Source organism: Bombyx mori, chromosome 14 (genome assembly GCF_030269925.1).
Source record: "Bombyx mori chromosome 14, ASM3026992v2".
NCBI lineage: Eukaryota > Metazoa > Arthropoda > Insecta > Lepidoptera > Bombycidae > Bombyx > Bombyx mori.
In genome coordinates this window covers 9,892,782-9,904,219 of record NC_085120.1, presented here as the reverse complement: position 1 = coordinate 9,904,219, position 11,438 = coordinate 9,892,782, and the positions used below count along the sequence as shown (strand labels likewise).

The 11,438-nt window shown below is 37.4% G+C and overlaps 1 protein-coding gene across 4 annotated transcripts in view; it reads right to left on the bottom strand.

The window, feature by feature from the left end:
* Positions 1–11,438, bottom strand: part of LOC101743927 (brain tumor protein) — a 486,142-nt gene that overhangs the window by 446,616 nt on the left and 28,088 nt on the right. Inside the window, exon 1 of one of the 4 annotated variants that reach the window (XM_062672156.1) lies at positions 2,400–2,416. The exons of the other annotated variants lie outside the window; for them this stretch is intronic. The gene's annotated coding sequence lies outside the window, so the exon portion shown is untranslated. Of the gene's footprint in view, positions 1–2,399; positions 2,417–11,438 lie in introns of those variants that run through there. 4 annotated transcript variants of the gene reach the window in all.

The window sequence follows — 11,438 nt, the reverse complement described above, 5'->3', positions numbered from 1 at the left end:
TTTTGAATAGTCTGCACAGCTTTTATTTCCCTTCAAGCTGTGAAAGACTGCACTATATTTCTGGTATTCAAATCAAAGCCTACTCTTGCCAAGTCAAACAAATCGACTATCTATTACTTGATAAAGAATAGCAGCATCTCGCCTAGAATATCATCGACTGGTTGTTCTAGCGTTGTCGGCCTCAGGTCGGCGTGAGATGGATCTGTTGTACACGTTATTATTGATAAAACCATAAAACTAACTCATTTATTCTAGAATTTACTATTTAATTTGAAATGGTCGTGGCCTAAGCGGTGTAGTAGAGACGGCCCACTTTCTAATAAAGATGCGACTGAACCAGTGTTAGAATCCCGCAGGCAGATATCAATAAATACAATGAAACACGTATTTGACATATATACATGGAAGACTTCCATGATTATGGATTCATTCATCTTTTATTAAAATCAAATTAGCAAATATTCTTTAAGAAATCGTTGGTGGTAGGGCATTTGATTAACCCGCAAGACCACCATTCCGCCCATTTCTACCGCGAAGCAGTAATGCGTTGCAATTTGAATAATGGGGCAGCCGTTTTGGTATACAGTTGAAACTCAGACCTCGTTTCTAAAGGTGGGAGCGGCATTCACGTTGTGAGGTCTATACCACTTAACACTAGATGGGTTGTGAGCTTATGTACTTAATTGATAATGAAATTAATAAATTAGGCTATAATTTTGATCCATTCTTTTTTAAAATAGGTTCGTAACGTAAACAACTATCTGATTACAAATTATCAAACGATTACAAAAAAAAATGTTATCAGTGTTTGACATGACACAATTACATTTTTATAGCTATTATTCAAAATAAAGCAAAAATTATTATTAGATCACTTATTTTTAGTAACGCTTCATCGAAAAGAACAGAATAAGCAGCTCTCACTTGGCGTTTCAAACGTGAATTCCACTTAAACATTTTGAAATGTTTATATGTAACGCGCTTTTATAAATTCATTTGCCGGTTTGTTCAGCAAAAAAAAAAGGAATGTGGCTTTTTAGTGCCAATTATTGCTACCCGATTGCGACTGGCGCTAGTTGTATGACAGAAAACTGCAGTAAGCGGTAAGCGAACAATCGCGGTACGTGATACGAAATAATTTGACGTTTTGCGATCGGTCGCGACGCGTCTGCACAACATCTGCAAAATTGTGGCTGTCGCAAATTTTTACGTGATCAGGGGGCCGTACTGTTTGACCAGTCTCAGGTAAAAAAAAAAAGGTCCAATAATGCCTCCAGCCCAAAATCGGCACCAAACAGCGAGAGGACTTTTGTTGTTCAACAATCACATGTGAGTTCTCCCAAACCCAAACACGGCGATTTTGACGATTAACAAAGCCATCAAGGTGAAAACATGCTTTATCGCTTAGGATGATTTTGGAGCAAAATTTCTTTTTTTTTTATATTGTTCAATAATGAAAGGATGTTGTTATTATAACCCTTCTTAGCAACTCTAAGCAGTATTTTTTTTTCTTTTTCAGGACTGCCAACAATTTACTGCAAAAATCTCGACAAATTTAAACCATGCGTTAATTTTTGGACACCCTATAAATACAAGTAAATTTGTAGAAAAGTACACGCTCAGGTCGGTACACGAAAAACTTCAACAAGCACAAAACTCTGATAAGCGAAAACTCGAGAATCAACGGTAGGGCTCGTTACGTGTGGAGCAAGTGATAAGGGAATCTAAGTTTAGTATTTCGGTCGAATATTGGCTTAAGATTATTTATTTTGGAAAAACTCAACGATTGTGAAAAAAAATTAGAACCGAACAGTAATATTGATTAAATACTCGTACTTCATGATATCATTCTCATTGTAATGTGCAGACGCGAAATAAACAAAACTAAGAAATAAATCAAATTTTAGAAATTTGGTCGTTGCAAATTGTAGGACACAGACAGCGGAAAGAAACGATAAGAAGCGGCAGTTCTGCGGTAAAGGAAGGATGCACAATACCTTATGTAGTCCTTACTGCAGACTCGTACTGCTACGCGATGAGAAACACCAACAATTTCACTTATTTACGTATGTATTACAACAGAGACACGAAGCGCGCGCGCGGTAGTTCAGCCATTACATTTCGACTCGAGTCGATGTCGCCAAGCGATCTCGCTCGCACGCGTCGGTAGGTAAAGTGCGGGAGAGGGATGGGACAGGATTTGCAAAAACCAAATTAAATGCTGCTATCTTGCGAAACCAAAAACTGACAGTTTTAAAACAGCGCAACCAATATGAATATTTCGAATATTTTAAAGTTGTTAAGCACGAAATTAAGCCGTAAGCTTTAGTTCCATCTATAACTAAATAGGTCTTTTAGTTCTAATGTAAATAATTGTGTTTAAATAACTTTATGCGAACCTAGTGTAGTCGGCTTTTGTTTTTCAAGAAGACACCTTGATGATAAATACCTGAAACAAAAAAAAAATTTGAGCACAATGTTCATAAGCTGGCCTCTCGTATGAGAGGTTGCAGATTCAAAGCTGTTCCCAGCTCTTTATTTTCTTCTGAATCTCATCGAATGCTGATCTCTTAAGATTTACTTGAAACTATTTATTGCCATAACAAGCGTATTAGCATACGACCTATCATATCCTCTTAGCTTACGGCGTATGGATTTGGCATAGGTTTTACGACCAGCTGCCTTACGTCAAACTTCCTTACGTCAAATCTCCCATAGCGTATCCATTGCAACGTGCTATAGGGAGGATTTTTTCTGTTTCTTTTACTTCATCCATTTTTGGTTCTATGATTTGAATTTTATTAATTTATTTTTTGAATTTCAAATACTTAAAAGCATTTTTAAAATATTAATGGTTTTCTGTAAAGTCAGTTTACGGATAATAACTGTACGTGATAGCATCATAAAGAAATATTGACGACAAAATTGCACACTTTTATGAATTGAATTGAATTATTATTGCTGAATTATCATTATTTTGTATTATACGAAGAAGAGGGTAATTGAAAATTACAATTTTTTCGATAACGCTTGGACTGATCGTGCCTCTCTATCGCTTGGTTTGCGCTCTCGCTTGCGCGCTCACACTCAGGCGGAACGTGATACTTTTTCGTGCGTGCAACCGGTGTTCATCGATTTATAAGACCGTATGACGTCACAATACATAATTTTATTAGTTTTTCGGAATTTTCATACAAAATTGTAGAAAACTTTCCATTGATACACGTCGCTTATGCCTTGTACCGCAGCGCTGTCGTAATAAGCAATTCGCAGAACGACGCAACGTTGATAACGCGGTCGGGATCCAAACACAAACGTACGAATGTTCTATTTGGACAAGAGTATCTAAATAGCCGTACTGGGCAAAATTAAGTCTGTCCCTCCGTTTTGTAGGCTTACACATAAACCGTATCGCTTGAGGTCGATATTCCATTTCGAATTTGTTTCGAAAAATTTGTCTTCCAATGTCACGCAATGTTTGAGTTTGTTTTGCGTGGAGTGCTCTGAAGGACTGTTTCGAGATGATTTCGTTTTAACTTTTTTTACTTGAAAACGTCTTATAATTTGATGGAGCCGGCTGCAAGCACGAAAAAACATGACTCTGCGGCGTTACCTCGCTTTGAGGCGTTCCATTTAAGGCTTGAAGTGCAAGCGAGAGCGCGCAACGAGCGACAAAGAGGTACAATCGGCCTCCGCGTGGACAGCTGCTATACAATGATACATTTACATGTTTTCGTCAAGTATGAAGTTCAGTGAAAAGTGAATGTGGTGTCAATTGTTTATAGCAACGATAATTGCGATAATTGAAAAATGAAACCATTCCATCAGTATTTTCTTATGACGTTGTCACGTTCAACTATCGTCAGTAAACCGACTTTACAGACAACCTTTTTTTACTATAGCACCTTCCCAGAGGTCATTTCTGCCGAGTACCGTCCTGTGGGTCTCGATTGCGACCCGATAGTAGATTGTGCGAAGTACTGCTCTTGTTAGGGCTACTAACAAATTCTCTCAAGTGTCAAGATATACTACGGAACCAAGATTTATTCGAAATATTATTAAAATTCAACTATTAATATTCAATCTTTAATTTACTAAATAATCCTAACGATCTTTTAGTGTGTCAGTATATTGATATAATATTAACGAGTGTGAAAATAGTATGTCTTTTATTTTTTATTTTTATTTGTTTTTTTATTGTCTAGATATGTGGACAAGCTCACAGCCCACCTGGTGTGAAGTGGTTACTGGAACCCATAGACATCTACAACGTAAATGCGCCACACACCTTGAGATATAAGTTCTAATGTCTCAGTATAGTTACAACGGCTGCCCCATCCTTCAAACCGAAACGCATTACTGCTACGGCAGAAATAGGCCGGGCGGTGGTACCTACCCGTGCGGACTCACAAGAGGTCCTACCACCAGTATGTATTTTCGTATCACCAATTTACCCAACCACGGCCATATGTTTCTGATTCAGACATAATATATCCTGATTAATGTGTATCAGAATAGTTGTATTAAAAAAAAAACGATTATGCGAGTTTGAAGGGAGGCCCTTAAAGCCCGCATTATTAGTTTGCGGCAGGATATTGGTGCCTACCCGTGCGTAGTTATGGCCAATGAATGCTTAGAAAACTGAGTATGTAAATTCATCTTCACAACCTGTGTGGTGAATCGAACGCATTTGATCAAATGTTGAAATGTTGGTAGTCGGTGTTATCGGGAGGCCGTGCTGGTAAGTGCCAACAACCTTAGTGTATCTGCGGCAAAGCACTCAGCATGTCGGCTTAAAATGCAGGCATTAAATAAAAAAATCATGTCGTCGATGTAATGTTTCGCTTGCCAATACTTTTACGCCTTTGACGTGCTTCTTCTTCTTCGTCGCTTTCTTCATTACCGAAGATCGTGTGCTTAATACTAGACTGTGGCCTGTCCCGTAAGCTGTTTCCACCTCCTCCGATCCTCAGCTTCTGGTAGGGCCGTTGCAACTGGCAGCTCAGTCAAAGTGGTTATTTGGTCACACCAGCGGCTAGGTTTTAGACTAGGCTAGGATTGTCATGCTTTTTGAATTCAAATTCAATAGCTTCATCCGAACTGTTGATAATCATCAAATATTTCAATGTTGTAAAAATTTTTTTTGAGTTTTGAAGTCCTAGGTTTCTTTGTCTCGTGTATATTTCCGACTTCTATTACCCATCAGAAAAACTTGAGGTTACATCTGACCGTTACTACTTGAAGACTTCTGTTTGAATGCTAGATGGGTTGTAAGCCCATTTAGCTATTAAACTTAAATCAATAACATGGGTGAATCGTGTCCTACACACACCCTTGTTCTAGAAATCTTGATTGTGAATTCGAGCCCCTTTGAGATTGGATCCGACGGATCAAGGGGTTGTATGTTAATTAATTTTAATAATAACGATCCCCAATTATAATAACAAGACAGGATCGTAACTGAGGACTAAAACATAGCGTCATTTTGTAATCCATATTCGATGTTCGCCCGTGGAAACAGAAAATACTAAAAATTGCCAGGCGAACTTTGCACGCCGATACATAAACGGCCGTCTGGTGTAGTGGTAAGTGACATGGTCACTACACAAGGGGGTCGCGGGTTCGAATCCCGCCAAGGGAAGATATTTGTATGATAAATATAAATGTCTTTTCCAGGGTTATGGATGTATATTAAATATATGTATGTGTAAAATAAAAATCTTACATTTATATCCGTTATCTGGTACCTGTAACACAAGTTCTTTACGAACTTATCACGGGACCAGTTAACGTGGCGTGATTGTTAGTAAATATTTATTTATATATTATTTTATAAGCTCATTGCGCGTGACCTCATTCGAGGCTAAAATAATCATTATGCTAACCATCAAATGATTATGCATTCCTCGCTGATTTGGGCAACAGCGACTTGCTCATATTGATAAGCTGGTGTTTCTCAATCATACTCAAAGAAACTTTGGTAAAAAAATAATGACAATAAGAAAAACGGGATTAAACCGTAAAAGCACTAGCGATTTCTTTTTTATTGCCCTTGTAGGCAGACGAGCATACGGCCCACCTGATGATGAGTGGTTACCGTCGCCCATGGACTTCAGCAATGCCAAGGGCAGAGCCAAGCCGCTGCCTAAAATTGTTAACTGTTATTAATTAATTAGTGATTATATTATTATGATATTATCAATTTAATTAAATTTTCATATAGCTTGTAAAATGATTCTTGTTAGTTCTATTTCCTTGACAGGGCTGTCGCACCTTTGAAATTCCTGACCAAAAAATATCTATAAGTTATTTTTTTTTCTTTTATTTAATTCAGTAATTGCGTGAAAACGACAACTCAAGAGCCCGTATATCGTTGTGTCAGAACATCCCGACCTACACGATTCGGCCGAAACTCAAAACTACGTATATAACTAAAGGAAATTGCCAATTGTGCAAAGGGTCTCGCCATCAACTTCCCACTTACCCCTGGAACCGCAGTTTGATTGGTTCGGCGAACTAATACCGAACTCAAGAAAACTTGTGAAAGGTGGCCCTTTATCGATAAATCGGTTAAAACGCCGAGAGTGTTCTGCGAAAGTTGTAATTCACTGTTTCTATTGACTTTCGGGTCCGACTATTCATAAACAGTGAATTTATTTGCGTCCTACGCTGCGAAATCCTCAATGAGTTTTTGATTAAAAATAAATGTTTTAAACTAGTTTATAATTTTTGTAGCAAGTGAAGATATTTAAACTTTTTGTTTCTGTTGTTGTTGTTGTTTTGTTATGTTTGAAAATTATTATTTTGCATTTCATATTTCTTAAATTTAAAAATCTTAAATTTAAATTTCTTAATATTCATTGTATTACTATCTTTATTCAATTATTCTTACTTTTCTAATTTCAAGATATTGTCAACTATTCCACTGTCGATTGCACCTATAATCGAGGTGACATCTGTCATGTACTTATCTGTACTGTCATAATTATATTGTCAATGTTTTGTATTGACGAGCACTTTGTTGGTGCAAGTAAATAAATATAGAAAAAAGTTAACCACTTTTACAATTTACTATCATTATTTTATCACGTAGTCGATAAAATCGTACCAATATTTTTAATTCTGCCTATGACTTATCGAGAGCCGAAAATCTATACCCAAGGTTTTTTTTTTGTTTTTTTTTTAATATATTATCATTCAAAACTCCCCTAAAACCAATGGCCACGACAGCCGGAACAATCCAATTATTCACTCAGTTTTTGTACCTTTTGCATTTATCATTTTAACTTCATCACCGAGCAGCTCTCAAAGTGAGCCACGAGATAAGAAAGTGTTACATAAATGGAAGCGAGAGGCCCGTTCCAAAGTCCCGACGAATTCGCAGCTCTAGAGTCGTGTAACTGATTTATCGATAATAATTATACCCACAGCACTAGTTGTTCCATAGTTTTCGAATTAGATTTTTATCCGCTAAATACGAAACGGAAATGTAATCATGTCTAGATTGGATGTGTGAGCAGCTTCGCATTTGGATAATGAAGATCGCGCGATGGGTTCATTAGATAACAATTCATACAATTCTCGATGGCTTATTTAATGATGTTCCGTTATTTAAATGAAAGTGAAGTACAGGATGTAATAAATGTATTTTATTTAATTCCTTTTATTTTCTTATGAGCGAATGATATTATTATATTGTTTGGCTGTTCAGAGAAAATCTGCGGAGTCGGTTTTTAAAACTTCATCGTTAACATATCAGCTGTCAAATTTCCCCGAATAGCGCGTGAAAGAGACAACAGCAATTTTAACTGGAAATATCCAGTAAAAGTCGATATTTCGTGTTCTTCTGTCAGTTAATCCAGAACAAGACTGATACACTCACACAAATATGGTAGCAGTAGATGCAGATAGTTTGATATAATTTAGAATATTGTATGTATTCGGATTTCTCTATGGATAGAGAGTAGTATCCTTCGCTTTTCTTCAATCCAAATATAGTGTATTGCTGTGAAGGAAGGTTATAAGACCGTCTTTTGAGATTCCTGCGATCCTATATGGTACTAGCCTAAATAACAACTTAGCGTAACCAACCTTGAGGCTAATGTCTAAAGTCGAGAGCATCGCGGTAACCTCCCGTAAACATTTACTACTCAGTGAACAGAGTTGTAATTACTTAAGTACTCGTTAGGCAAGGTAAACATCGGGATTGTTTTGCCTCTGACAAAGACAGTATCTATGAGCCGTTTATGAACAGTCAGCTTGTGTGCTGTGAAGGCAAAAAAAAGTGTGTGCGTGTGCAAGTCACACACGGTAGAAGTGAAACTTATAAAAAATTAAAAATAATCGCAAGGGTCAACCACTCCGCAGTGCAATGCAGCAGGGGAGTCATGACCCTCAGTAATGAGGAAAACGACGCGAGGAGGAGGAGTGCAATGGAGCAGCCTCACCCTGTGGGCCTGCATGATCACGGTATCTCTACGCTAGATAAATACGATTTAGCAAGAGAAATATAAAAACAATATAAATAAAATACGAGAAAGTCTATCAACTGTTTAAATCTCGTCACCGCGATTCAGGAATAATGTGTTCTATCTCAATCTCTCGCCGGCTGAATCCTATAAATTTATGTGTTTGTGTCTCTATGGACTTATTTTTTCGTTTCATTTCATATCGTTTCATCGAGTTTGAAATCGCAACGATTCTAAAGAAATTTCACTTCAAAACGAATCTGATAATCCGAAATGTCAGGACTTAACCAGCCATTCAAAAATTCCTTCCATTTCCACCATGTAATTACTACCAAAGCTATTCGCAAGAAAGTTGTCGCATATTACGAAACAATATTCAGAATTGGGTGAATTTTATGACACAGTTAATGCATACAAGAGATTCGATACATAATAGGATTACAGTAATTAATAGGATTATGTGCAAACGAGTTAATCCGATCGCGTCTTTATTATATTGGGTCGAATCGGGTCCTTTATTACAGCACTTTGGGACCAATACCTTACACTGGTATAAATTCTAGGGAAACTTTAGTAGGGTTCGTTCAAAAATCGAAGTTACCAAAATAAAGACACGCTTCATATGGATTGAATGCCTGTCTTTTTTGGCAAGCACCATTAAGTATAGATTTAAAATTTAAGTTTAGTTTGTACTGTGAACACGGTTAGGATGCCCTGAGCGAAATGACAATGTTATTGTTGTTTTTTTATTATTATAAAGAACTACACCTTTTAAGCTTTTTTGTTTCTTCGCATTGTAATTCATAGTCTCTCGATGCGCTTCTTATATTCAATATTTCAAATATATATTTTCATCAGAAATGTAATTAAGTAAGACGCTAATTGAAAAAAACACGCTTCAATATCAAACCGGACCAAAAATCAAAATAGGTAATAATAATATTTTTATTACGGTGATCCTGATTAGGATATTAAGTCAAAGTAGATAAATTATTATTTTGTCATCGATCCTTGATATGACTGAAGTCTTGAATTTGGTGAATCTTAGAAGTCGGAGAAGATAGATCTGGTACAGATCAATTAAAAACATGCTAAAGTTCAGAGGTCAATGAGAAACTAGTTGAAATCAAATTACAAATCCGAACCAATATGCTCATGGTAGGGCGCATTGTAAGCCCCCACGGATAAATACTGCCATTCTGCCTATTTTACTCACAAAATAGTTACAGTTTTCCGGTTCGAAGGATATTACAACCTTAATCAATACAATTGAGGTTTCGACCCCACATCTCAAGGCGGGTAATTGCATTCGCGGGATGATGTCTATGGACTCCGATAACTATTTATAACCAGCTGAGCGGCTATCTCACCCATCTAAGCCCCAAAAAAACACGGCAAGAAAACGTCGTAAAATAGATTTTATCGACACAGAAATATCGACGTAATCTCCTCCCTGCAAGTTACATAATGGGCCCGCGAACTCCAGCTGACAGCAGGGGCGCCCTATCAATCATCTAGGGATATTATTAAGTAATTCAAGAAGGCAATAAGTGGATTTTCGAACTGATTGTCGACCTCGCGGCTTGGTCTCTTGACAACTTCGCTGATAATTTTCATGGATTTGTTTGATAAATTTTCTGTGCATATTATTCAAATTATGAAAAATATAAATCCTTCAAAGTATCACCTAAGTCAACAAAACATTGCTTGGAACCTTTAGGTCTACGTAGAGATTTTTGTTCTATAATGTATAATGTATATGAGTATATCAGAGGAAGTGTGAAAGTGGCCCCGGTAAACAACAAGTTAAGGAGCGGACGGTTAGCGTGGTATGGAGATGTGATGCGTAGAGAGAAGATGCATGTGACTAGGAGATGTATGGAAATGGTAGTGCAAGGTAGAGGGGGAAGAGGTCGACCGAAGAAGACATGGATGGAGTGTGTGAATGACGATATTAGAGAGAGAGGAGTGAGTGTTGAGATGACGGCTGATAGAAGAGAATGGAAGAGAAAAATTAGCTGTGCCGACCCCACCTAGTGGGATAAGGTGGAGAAAAAGAAAGAAGAATGTGTTTAGTACAACAGTATTTGGTAAATTGAGTTTCAAGTCGAGTGCTGTAACTGCTGTATTGGCGACCAGATTCTCGAATGAAACCCGCTCTGCTCATTTAAAATGGGCTCGCAGAGATTATCTGACTATCTGATGTCATCATTCGATAAACATCTCTCTCAATGAACTCTCGTCAACGATGTTTCCTAAGGTTTCAAAAGGTTCCCCAATGGCAATGGTAGCTTAACACTTACCATCACTGAAATACGTGAGCAGCAGTGACCACTTCCCACATTGTAAATTAGTCTGCTTTCACAATATGATTTCAAGGATAATTAATTTCTGGTCAAGGTCCGACTAATTTTGTCAACTTTATTTTTAAGTTACCTTTTCTCTGGTAGCCTAAGGGGTTATTCCAAATACGCTCAGACGGGTAGGTGAGCTCACGGGATCAACCTGAGAGAATCTGCTAAAACTATTAATAGAAAGAGCAGTGCTCCAATCCAATCATTTGGTTTAATACAACGAATTCTAAAAACCGAACCGCGGATACGAACGCGCAAAAATGTACCTTCAAATATAAGTTTATACACCCCAATGATATCATAGCGGAGCGACCAATCATCGGGTAAGGCCTGGCATGTCACCGCGAGCTATACTCCTGGGATATACGTTGTCAGATCCGAAATTGGATTTGACACCCACACACTCAAGATCACCTCGGATCGGATAGAAGCTTATTGCCGATATTTTTGTAAACTCAGTATTTTCAAAGAAAATGCAGCTATGGAACGCTGGAATGGACTTATGTGAGCTACAGGCTTCTTATGCTCACAAAATACCATGAGAATTGAATGTGGAAAATGAAGAGTTCGTTTCAAAATTTAATTTAATTGTTTCTACGACTAATGAAAATCGATG